Source organism: Mesocricetus auratus, unplaced genomic scaffold (assembly GCF_017639785.1).
Source record: "Mesocricetus auratus isolate SY011 unplaced genomic scaffold, BCM_Maur_2.0 Super-Scaffold_100013, whole genome shotgun sequence".
Lineage (NCBI taxonomy): Eukaryota > Metazoa > Chordata > Mammalia > Rodentia > Cricetidae > Mesocricetus > Mesocricetus auratus.
Window position 1 is genome coordinate 67,136,403 of NW_024429196.1, and position 10,959 is coordinate 67,147,361.

A 10,959-nucleotide genomic window follows, 5' to 3' on the forward strand; every position below is an offset into this window, starting at 1 on the left:
TCAACTTGTTACCCCTTTAATCTCCTGCACTAGTCATTAAATTTGGCTATGAATAATTTTAATTGGTTGTAGAAAAACAAATTTGCCTATCTTTAATTAAATGTTCACCACTTAACGAGGTCTAAAAAATGTCCACTTGGATGTAGGCAATCACCAAGAAAAGAAAGGCATGGCAGCATCATTTAAATAAGAGAATATATTGCTGTCATTTGCCACTCATGGGGATAGCACACTTCTGTGAACACACTCATTTTTATAAATCACCTTATTTATAGTTAGTTACAATTTAGATTGCTATGAAACACTGACCTTCCCTGGTACACCCCTTCCTAACTATCTTATAAGGATATTGCACTCTACTACATTCTCTTGTAAAATTTACTATAGATTTACTTAGTTTTGCTTCAATTGTGTATACTGTACCTGCATGTGCAGGAATATGCTTCGAAGAGGGTATCAGATCCTCTGAACTGGGGTATGGATTGTTGTGAGCCACCATGTGGTGCTGGGAACTGAACTAGGGTCTTCTGTAAGAGCAGCAAGTGCTACTGACCACTAAGCAATCTCTCCAGCCCTGCACATTCCTCTTAGGATGGAGAAATATGGCTTTCATAATATATAGCTTTCTTCCTTACTATGTTGAAGCTCAAGCCAGGTAAAAACCCCATCCTGGAGGCAAGAAGTAGGTCCAAATTCCCACCCCTACCTGAGAAGCTACTATAAATAACAGTATTTCAAACTATAAATCTGTTATCTGTTTCTGTGGATTTATCCATTTTGGCAACGCATCTTGTTCTCTTTCTTCTTTTAGTACTTTTACATGTGTTATATCTGGGAAGGCATTGCCTAATCCAAGACGGTAGTTTAAGCCCAAACTTCTGCTGAGAGTTTTGTACAGTTGCTTCTTTAGTTAGGATTGCCATCCATTTGGAGTGAGTTTTTCATATGGGGTAAGGTAGGGGTACAAGTGGATTTACTTGCATCCCTACTCAAGATTCTGTCTAGAGGAACAAGACAAGGAGAATGTCTATATATTATGAAGTGGGGGTTCTTTTGTTTTTGTGTTTGTTTGTTTGTTTGTTTAGGTTGGCTTAGATGGTGCAGGTAATTCAACAATTGATATGTGCTGGGGAGGATAAGGAATCCAGTAACCAGTCAGTCTATGAAGCTGAGTACAGTCCGGTTGTAAAGACACAGAAGATTCCTGAAGAGCCACTAGCATTAAGGCAACCACCAGAAGCTAAAGGGGCTGTGGACTGATGTCAGTGGGGACAGAATTGTCAGTGACAGACAGACACACTCGCTGAAGAAGCAGCGCCAGGCAGGGGCAATCTTCCCTCCCCTCAGACCTCTTTGCACCCCAGCCGCCTGTTGCAAGGCACTGCCCACATCGAGGGTGGATCTTTCCTTTCACTAAAGTCTGATGGAAATGTCCTCACAGACACACCGTGTTTCCCAGGTGACTCTAAATCCCAACAAGTTGACAGTGAAGACAAGCCATCACAGACAGCCAGTGGTCAAAGCACATTCGAGACAAATGCCATCCTTTTCTAACTTTTTTTTGGTTTTTTTGGGGGGGGTTTATTCCCCACCATCGTAAAAATTCACTTGCCTGTAAATGCGTAGGTTTACCTTTTGATTGTAAGTTCTTCCTCAAGTCCTATGCTTCCATCATCACTTTCACTGATATAATTAACAAAAAAGTATATATTTAGGAAATGTACAATGTAGTGCTTTGTTACACATATATACATTATGATCAGACTGTAAAATCAAGATAATTACTATATCTATCATGTCTCACTGTGGTTGCACGCATGTCTAGTAAGACACTTAAGATCCTGTCTCTTAGCAACCTCCATTTACACAACCTTCTATTATTGACTCATATCAATGGCGTACATTAGGTTTCTTAAGTGTTCGCAACCTTCAGAGATGAAATTTTTTTACTATTTGACCAAAATCTCTGTATTTCCCACCATTCCTGGTCCCTAGCAACTGCCATTCTGTTTCTGCTTCTGTGAGCTCAGTATTTTTAGACCCCCACATGCATGTGGGACTGTACACCATTTGTCTTCCAGTTAGCTTATTCCATTTGCGCCACGATGTACTCCAGTTTCATTGACACCGTCAGAAATAGCAGGGTTTCCTCATTTTCAATGCTGAATAATATTTTGTGTTTTCTGTGCTCTCTCTCGCTCCCTCCCTCCCTCTCCCCTTCTCTCTGGTAAATTTTCTTTATTACTCACACTGATTAATGCTTACATCGCTTCCATATTCCAGAGTCCCCACAATGGTGCTTATGTCAAGTGACAGCTGCCGAGTACTTGTGCCAGGTAGCATGCGCTGGAGACCTCTTCAGCCATCTCTCTGGTGTCATTCCCACCAGGCTGTAGGAGGTTGTGCAGTCGGGGAATGTGAACCTTTCTACTCTGTTTTCTTTTTCAAAATCATCTTTAGTTTTCCTAGACCTCCTGAAATTCCACATAAATTTATGGATTAACTTGCCAATTTCTACAAAACAATAAATAAATAACTCTTGAGCTGGGAATCTCAAATAGATCCTTTTGGAAACTGTTGTCATTTTAGCACTAAGTCTTAGGACTTATAGATGTGAAATGTCTTTGCTTTTACGTAAGTGCTTCTTGAGTTTCCTCATTGACATTTGACAGTTTTCAATACATTCATTAGGAAAATTTTGTGAGTCATTTATATCATCATAAGTGAAATTGTTTTTTTTTCTTTTGCACTTTTGATCATTCATTTTGCATATACAGGAATACTACTGATCTTTGTGTTGTTTGTAACATGCTAACAGTTGCCCTTGGCTTTCAAGAGTCTTGTAGTTTGACATGTGTACAGTTGTGAGTTTCACCGAGTTCATCCTTAGAACCTACTGGGCTTTGATGGTGCACAAACAATTTTCCTAAAATCAGAGACTTTTTTCAGGCACCATTTCTTGTACTACATTTCCTGATTTCTCTCTCTAAAACTCCCCTCATGTGGGTCTGGCTGCATTTGCTGTGTCCCACGGGCTGACTAATCTCAGAGAAACTCCTCCCGGCTTCAATAAGTCTGTGAATGCCCGACTGCTCAAGAGCTCTTCGGTGAAGTTCCATTTAAGTTATAATATATTTTATCTGCATAATTTTTTCTTTTAAATTTTCTATCTCTTGTCCAGATGTGGCTAGCACATGCATTTAATCCCAGCACACAGGAGGCAGACATAGTAGATCTCTGTGAGTTCCAGGCCAGCCAGAGTTCCATAGTGAGACCCTGTCCAAAAACAAATGAGCAGTCTATCTTCTTACTGGTAATCCGATTTGTGAGATGTCATTACCATACTTTGTTTTATTTGCTTTGTTTTGTTTGGACGTGTGTTCTTTGAAACCGTGCTGGTTTACAGTCTGTGTCTTCTTAGCCCCAGCCTGTGAGCTTCCTCAGAGAGTCCCTTCTGCTGCCTCTTCCCCTCCTGCAGGAGCTCTGCCATTCCCTGGCGCAACTCCGAAGTTTTATTGTACATTTGGTAAAGCTTGTCTTTTGTATTAATATAGCATGGCAGTCCAGGAAGTGAGTTCGGCTCTCCCCAGGATTATTCAGTTCTTCGGTATGGCTGTTGTTGCTGTTGCTATTTACTTAGCAACTTACTGAACTAAATGTATACGGTAAGACACGTACATTCTTTGAGATAGACAACCACTGAAGCATCTGACCAGTTAATTCGCCGCCATCCTGCCATCGCTGTAACAGAATGACTGCCGTGAATAACTTGCAGAAGGCAAGGTTAATTTGGGCCAACACTTTCAGAGGGTTCGGCTCACAGTCACTGGCTCCATGCTTCTGGCCTACAGAGAGGCAGTGCTCACACTGTCCGGAATAGATGGGAGAGACTGTTCACCTCGTGGGGGCCAGGCAGCAGGGCAGCTCAGCTCACATCATGACAGAAAGCCAGCAGGATGGAGCTGTGATAGCAAGTAGCCAGGGCAAGATGTAAACCTGCCCGAATACTGTTATAACCTCCCCCTCCCCCCCGCCCATCCCCCACACACCTACATCTTCAAGTCAGGCCCCGCCTTCTCGTGTTGCACCAACTCCCAACGCTCTACTCACATTTTAAATCCGTCAATGGGTTAAGTATCCATTGGTCAGAGTCCTCATGAACTCTTTGTCACTGTTCTGTTGCTGTGAAGAGACCCTATGACCGAGTCAACTACTATAAAGGGAAACATTTAATTGGGGCTTGCTTACAGTTTCCGGGGGGCTGGTTCATTGTCATCAGGGTGGGGAGCATGGTGGCATCCATCCAAGTGCTGGAGCAGTAGCCAAGAGCTACGTCCTGATCCATAGGCCGCGAGAAAGATTCTGGGTTTGGCACGGGCTTTGAAACCTAAAGGCCACACCTTCTAATCATTCTGATCCTTTCAAACAGTACCACCCCATGAAAAAGCATTTAAGTATATGAGCCTATGGGGCCATTCTTATCCCAGCCACCACAGCTGGAAACACCCAGATGTGTGCTATATTAATCTTCAGAAATTTTCCACTCCACTGAGGTTGATAGCCGAAACTTACCATCACACCATGTAATAATAATTGGCCTTCATATTCCTTAAATGTCCTGAATCAATAAACAAGTCTTCCAGCATTTGTGCACCTTGGAGGACCTATTCAACGTTCTGGCAATTTAAAACTCCACTTTGCCTTTACTTCCTGCTGTAGAAAAACTCAAATTCACCCAAAGGAGAAAAGCATTTCCTCGGGTCCTTCCTGGATATGCACACAGACCTCTTCATTTGCCTGATCATGTAGGGTCCCAGGAATGTGGCAAGCCTTTTCAAAGCTTCACCGGAACCCCTGTTTCTAGCTTTTTCTTTTTTCTTTCTTTTTTGTTGGCTTTTTGTTTTTTGAGACAGGGTTTCTCTGTGTAACTGTCCTGGCTGTCCTGGAACTAGCTCTATAGCCCTGGTTGGCCTCAAACCCACAGAGATACACCTGCTTCTGCATCCCCAGTGCTGGAATTAAAGGCATGCACCACCGCCCTGCTTCAAGCTTTTTCCACTAATGTGTTTTAGTCATTGTTACTGCCTTCAATGAGCCAAATGTCACTCTTCCAAGAGTAATATGCAAAATAACAGATGTATTAAGAGATGAGACCCTTCAGGGGAGATTAAATCGTGAAGTAAGAACCTTCATGAATGACGTCAGTGCCCTTATGAAAGAACCTAAGAGATACCTCTCATAGCTTCAATAAATGCAGTGGGAAAGAGATGCCTAGAAGGCAGACCCTTACCAGACACTGAACTGTGTAGCCTTGACGTTGGACTTTGGCCCCAGGACTGGGGAAATAAACTTCTGGTCTTTATGAGCCACCCATGGCGCTTTTGTTGTAGCAGTCTGAACAGATAAAGGTCACTTCAGACAGCTACCACATTAAACATTGCACTGAGAATTTTTGACAAGTGCCCCAGGGAGAAAAAGCAGTCTTTGCTGAGTGAGTTTTGCCTGAGGTCAAATAAAAACAGGCTCTGCCTGTAGAAGTCTTCAGAGAGGTGCCAGACGGGTCAAACAAGGACAATGTTCTGCAAATGGTGTCCTTGGGGGAGATCCAATACCATTCTTTCCCCTCCAGTGACTGCTAGGAAGCTTCTTCTCACACCTGTTGTAGCTGTGAGGCTCTTGGTCTCCTTGGCTACTATGTAGCAGAGAAATGACCAATTTAAAGTAGGATAAATTCACACTTCTGTAAGCTCTCCCTAATTGCTATAGGCCTTTGACTAGTGTTCAGAGTTCTGCAAAGGTTGTTTTTCATAGTTTTTTCCAGTGTGCTTTATACATTTAAGGGCAGTCACATTTTATACTCCTGATTCCACCATTCCCAAAGAGTTTTTCCACTTCTAGAATGTTCTTAAATTGGATTTCTAGACCCTTTCAGTCTTCTGGGCCAAGAAAGACCAACCGCATGTAGGAGGTCTTGCATGTTCTTTATAATGCAGAGCACATTGTATGTTGTGTCAGACCAGTGCTCCAAATAGAACCCTCTTATGTGGGCCTGTCCTTTGGTTTTGACAAATGCAAATGAATATGCTGAGCAACTTGCTGGCTTCCCTGTGCAGAAAGCCGCCCTTTCTTCCTACATTTTGGCTGCTGCATAGAGTTACGCGTTTGCTTTCTCACGTGGTCCCTATGAGATATTCGTGGTCTACCCGCTTCCCTCTGGTTATCATAGATTCCACTATTAAACAGGGTTCCACTATTAAAATATACCACAATGTGGCCACCCAGTTGAAGCAATCCAAATGCACCAAATCCACCAAGCACTTTCCAAAACAGTCTTAAGCAAATGTGAGACCAAGCATGGCCATAAGCCTATGGCTTAAAGTTCATCCAGTCCAGGATGAAAGGTTATCTCAGGAGACGGCAGAGGATGATGAAAAAGAATTATTGTTAAGAAACCAGAATGGTTATAAGAAAATGAAGAGGTGGACTTGAATTCCCTACCTTTTAAAACCTCTGCAAGCCTGTGATATACACTAATCATAAATACTTTATCCCTCCCAAACTTACCAGCATAGCTAAGATAACGATGTCTGGACCCCAAGCAAAATATATAGCACATACACAAATCACACTCACATATGATTTCTGAGTGCATGTTCAAGAAAAGGCAAATATGTAATGGCCAAACATAGAATATAATGCCAGCTCCTGGGATGATTTTATTTTGGATGACCATACTAACCCACAAAACACAATGCCTTGGCAAAAAAAATTTTTTTCTGCATATGAAATGGCTTGTTTGGCATCCTAGAGCTTTCATCCAGTAGCTGATGGAAGCAGAAACAGACACCCACAGCTAAACACTGAATCGAACTCCTGGAATCCAGTTGCAGAGAGTGAGGAGTGATGAGCAAAGGGGTCAAGACCAGACTGGAGAAACCCACAGAAACAGTTGACCTGAACACGGGGGAGCTCATCGTCCCCAGACTGTCAGCTGGGAAACCAGCATAGGACCGAACCAGACCCTCCGAACATGCGTATCTGTTAAGAGGCCTGGGCAATCTATGGGGCCTCTGGCAGTGGATCAGTGGTTATTCCTAGTGTACGAATGGACTTTTGGAGCCCATTCCACATAGAGGGATACTCTCTCAACCTAGACACAAGGGGGAAGGCCTAGGCCCTGCTCCAAATGAGGTGACAGACTTCGAAGATTCCCTCATGGAAGTCCTCTCGGCTACCTCAGCAGTGTTGGGTATGAGTTCCATGTCATGGAGCAGGCTTTAAATCCTTCAGACACTGATTGGTTACTCCTACAAGGTTATGCCGCAGTTGCACCGGTACATCTTGCAGGCGGATCACCACTGTAAATCCAAGGTTTGTAGCTGGCGTGGTACTTATGTTTCTCCTCTGGTAGCATGCAGAGTACCTCCCAGTGCCATGAACACAGTCAGTAGGGGTGAAAGCTCTAGGTAGGCACCAGCTTGACTTCTCCATGTTGAATGAGTTATGTAGGTGTTGTCTTCAGCAATAGGGCTTTACCATCAGTTTGTGGAGAGCAACCAGAAGCCTTGGCAATAGCCTAGTTTGTTTGGGGACATCCATTGGGACCCCTTTGGTCAACAACTCAATTAGTTGTAACCCATTCCTGGCACTGGAGATTTCATTTGGTAACGAAAGATGTCTAGTTGGGCCTTTGTCTCCCCTGTTATTTGGTGATTTCATTTAGATTTCTCTCATATGTGTATATATTTTAAGAAATTTCTGCTATATTTGGTTTCCGTATAATCTCTCCAATGGCCCTTAGTTTTAGCTGTCCCTTCCTGGATTCCCTCCCTTACTGCCTTCTTCCCTTCCCTTCTGTGCCCTCCGCTTCCATTCACAGCTATCTATTCTAGTTCCCCTTCCTAGGGAGAGCTCTCCTTCCTCCATATCCCCTTACTATGTAACTAACGTCTGTGATTACATGGATTTGTAGCCTGACATTGAAGATTTAGCAGCCAACATCCTCATATAAGTGAATACATCCCATATTTATCTTTTAAGGTCTGGGTTACTTCACTAGGGATGATCTTTTTTCTAATTCAATCCATTTGCCTTCACATTTTATGATTTTACTTTTTTAAAAACAGCTGAATGATATTCCATTGCATAAAGGTACCACATTTTCTTTATTCATTCTTCCACTGATAGATACCTAGGCTGTTTCCAATTTCTGGCTATTATGAATAGAGTAGCAATGAACATGGCTGAGCAAGTGTGTCTGTTGTAGGATGTAGAGTCTTTTAGGTATATGCCCAAGAGTGAAATAGCTAGATCTTTAGGTAGGTCTATTCCCATCTTCCTGAGTAAATGCCACACTGATTTCCGTAGTGGCTATACAAATTTGCCACCCTGCCCACAGCAATGGATGAGTGTTCCCCTTAGTCCACATTCTTATCAGCATAAGCTGTCATTTGTTTTATTGATATTGGGCAACCCCCGGGGGGCAGGTGGTGGAGGATCTGATGCTGTATAGAACAGATAAAAACAGAAAGACAATCCAAAATAGAATATCTTACAAAATGTTCAGATTGTCTCCCTGTGGTTCTGTGGGAGTAATTATGAGAATCACACTTTTTAAATCAAAGGATAGAGGAGGTGATTCTTTATGTTACATATGTTTGAATATAGATTTTTAAAATGTAACTCTAATTATTTAGGTGAGTTCAAACTTAGTCCAGAAAGGTCTTTGGATTTGCACAAGACCTTGTCAGAATTAGAGCAAGAACACAATGGACATCCCAACTGTGTTTTCATTCTTCAGAGTGCTTTTTAGCTAATTTATTGGCATTTGTCTCCTTGGCACAGGCTGCTGAATCGCTTTCTAAATGGAGTGCTTTAAGCACACAGATAGGCTGCCTGCTTTCCTTATTTGACACTTCTGCATTCCATCAGCTGGTAGCTATTCTGTCCTTTCTATTCCTCCCGCTAGGTTCCAGATTTCTGGGGTACCTCTCCATCTGTGGCCACACGGGAATGCTGCTGGGGAAGAAAAGAGACATGTTCAGACGGCAGTGGAGGTACCACAGGGGCAGGAACAACGTGTTGTATAGATCCACACCTGGAAACCTATCTGCCTTCATCTCCATGCTCCATCTGAGCTCAGCTGTAGATGAGGAGAAGGCACTTGTTAGTACATCCTTACCAACTAGCATTGTACACCTAGGCAATGCTGGTACTTACACTAACAAGCACACCACTCCTGTGTTTGGAACCCCAGAGCCAAAACTACACATCCATGAAGAATGGAGGAAACAATTGTGAGGCCATGAAGATTTCTCTTTCAAGCCAGTGAGTCTCTTCGAAGACTTCTCTCAGAGTTTAGCCTCTAAATGTTGATCTTAACTCATTTAACTCCCTAGATTTTTAGAATATGAGTTCTTTGAAAATCCAACTAAATAAAGACAATAATTGCAACATAAACATTCTTCAAGACCTTTGTGTGTGCTGATCTTAAAAATGAATAAATACAGGGGCAGGGGAGGTGGCTCAGCAGTTAAGAGCACTTGTTGCTCTTACAGAGGACTCCAGTTTGGTTCCCAGTACCTAAATCTGGCAACTCAAAACTGCCTGTCAGTCCAGGTCTAAGGAATTCTGCCTCCTCAGGCACCTGCACACACACAATACATATGCATACACTCAGGTACACAAACATACACATATAATAAAAAATTAAAAACAAATAAATTACTTTTTAAAATTTTTGTTGTATGTGCATTGGTGTCAAGATCCCCTGCAACTGGAGTTATAGACAGTTGCGAGCTGGCATGTGGGTGCTGGGAATTGAACCACTGAGCCATCTCTCCAGTCCCACATTATTTTTTTTAAATAAAGGCATTTTTACCAAAAATATCCATTCTGTGTTGACTGATTTTTAAAATCCAGGTTCCAGCCATGATAAAGTAGTAGGCCTCATACTTCCTTAACATCAGGACAAAATATAGAAAGCAGTCATTGGAAGGCACTGATCAACAAGCAATTCATGGATAGGACTCTCAAGAGCAGAAATAGGTCAGCCGAGTCTTGCATTGGCTTAATGTGTTTCTGAAGTTCTTTTCCAACCTTAGCACAGAGGAAGGGAATCCAGGCAAAGAAAGCCAGTTTTACACAGTGATGAGTATGCCGTGAGGAAGGCTGGGGCCTCAGCTAGAGCCCAGGTGCAGGGAAGCTAAGAAACCCAGCTCAGAAAAATCTACAAGCTAGTCTTTACATCTAAAGGTAAATGAGGTCTTACAAATTGGTTAACACACACACACACACACACACACACACACACACGCGCACACACACACGCGCACACACACACACAGGCACATTTATGAAAGAAGCATTGATAAATAAAGATTTAAGGTTTTTCAAAATGCTAAGAAATTCTAAAAATAGCAACTACCCAGTTCAAATGAACACAAGCTTCCACCCATCCAATTGAGCTTCCTAAGTGTGCTTTTTACACACTAAGGGTGAAAGCCACTTTCTCAGAGCATGGCTATGGGTGAAAACCACTTACCCTAAAAAAAGAAAATCTTCAAGCCAAGTCATGACATAACTGAAGTGATCTATCAATCATTTAAATGCCTACCAATACAAATTCAACAGACGTTAGGGGAAATAACAATACAGAGGTTTAGCTGAGTTTAGTAAGAGATTTATAGACATAAGAAGAGGCAAGGAAAAAAGCCAAGGCAGAAAAAAAAATAAAAGCACACACAGAAAAAAAATCCATGTGTAAGGGTTAACATACAAGAACCTCAGAATAATTGTAAATATTATGATAAAGCAAATCCATGAAAATGTAGCCAAGATTGATAAAATAAGGATCATTTCAGAAGGGAATGATTTTTAGGAATGTTAAATGAACATTCTAAACCTAGAATTCAGAATTTAGAAGTCACTGGGTGGGTCTATCAGAACAAAGCAGAAGAC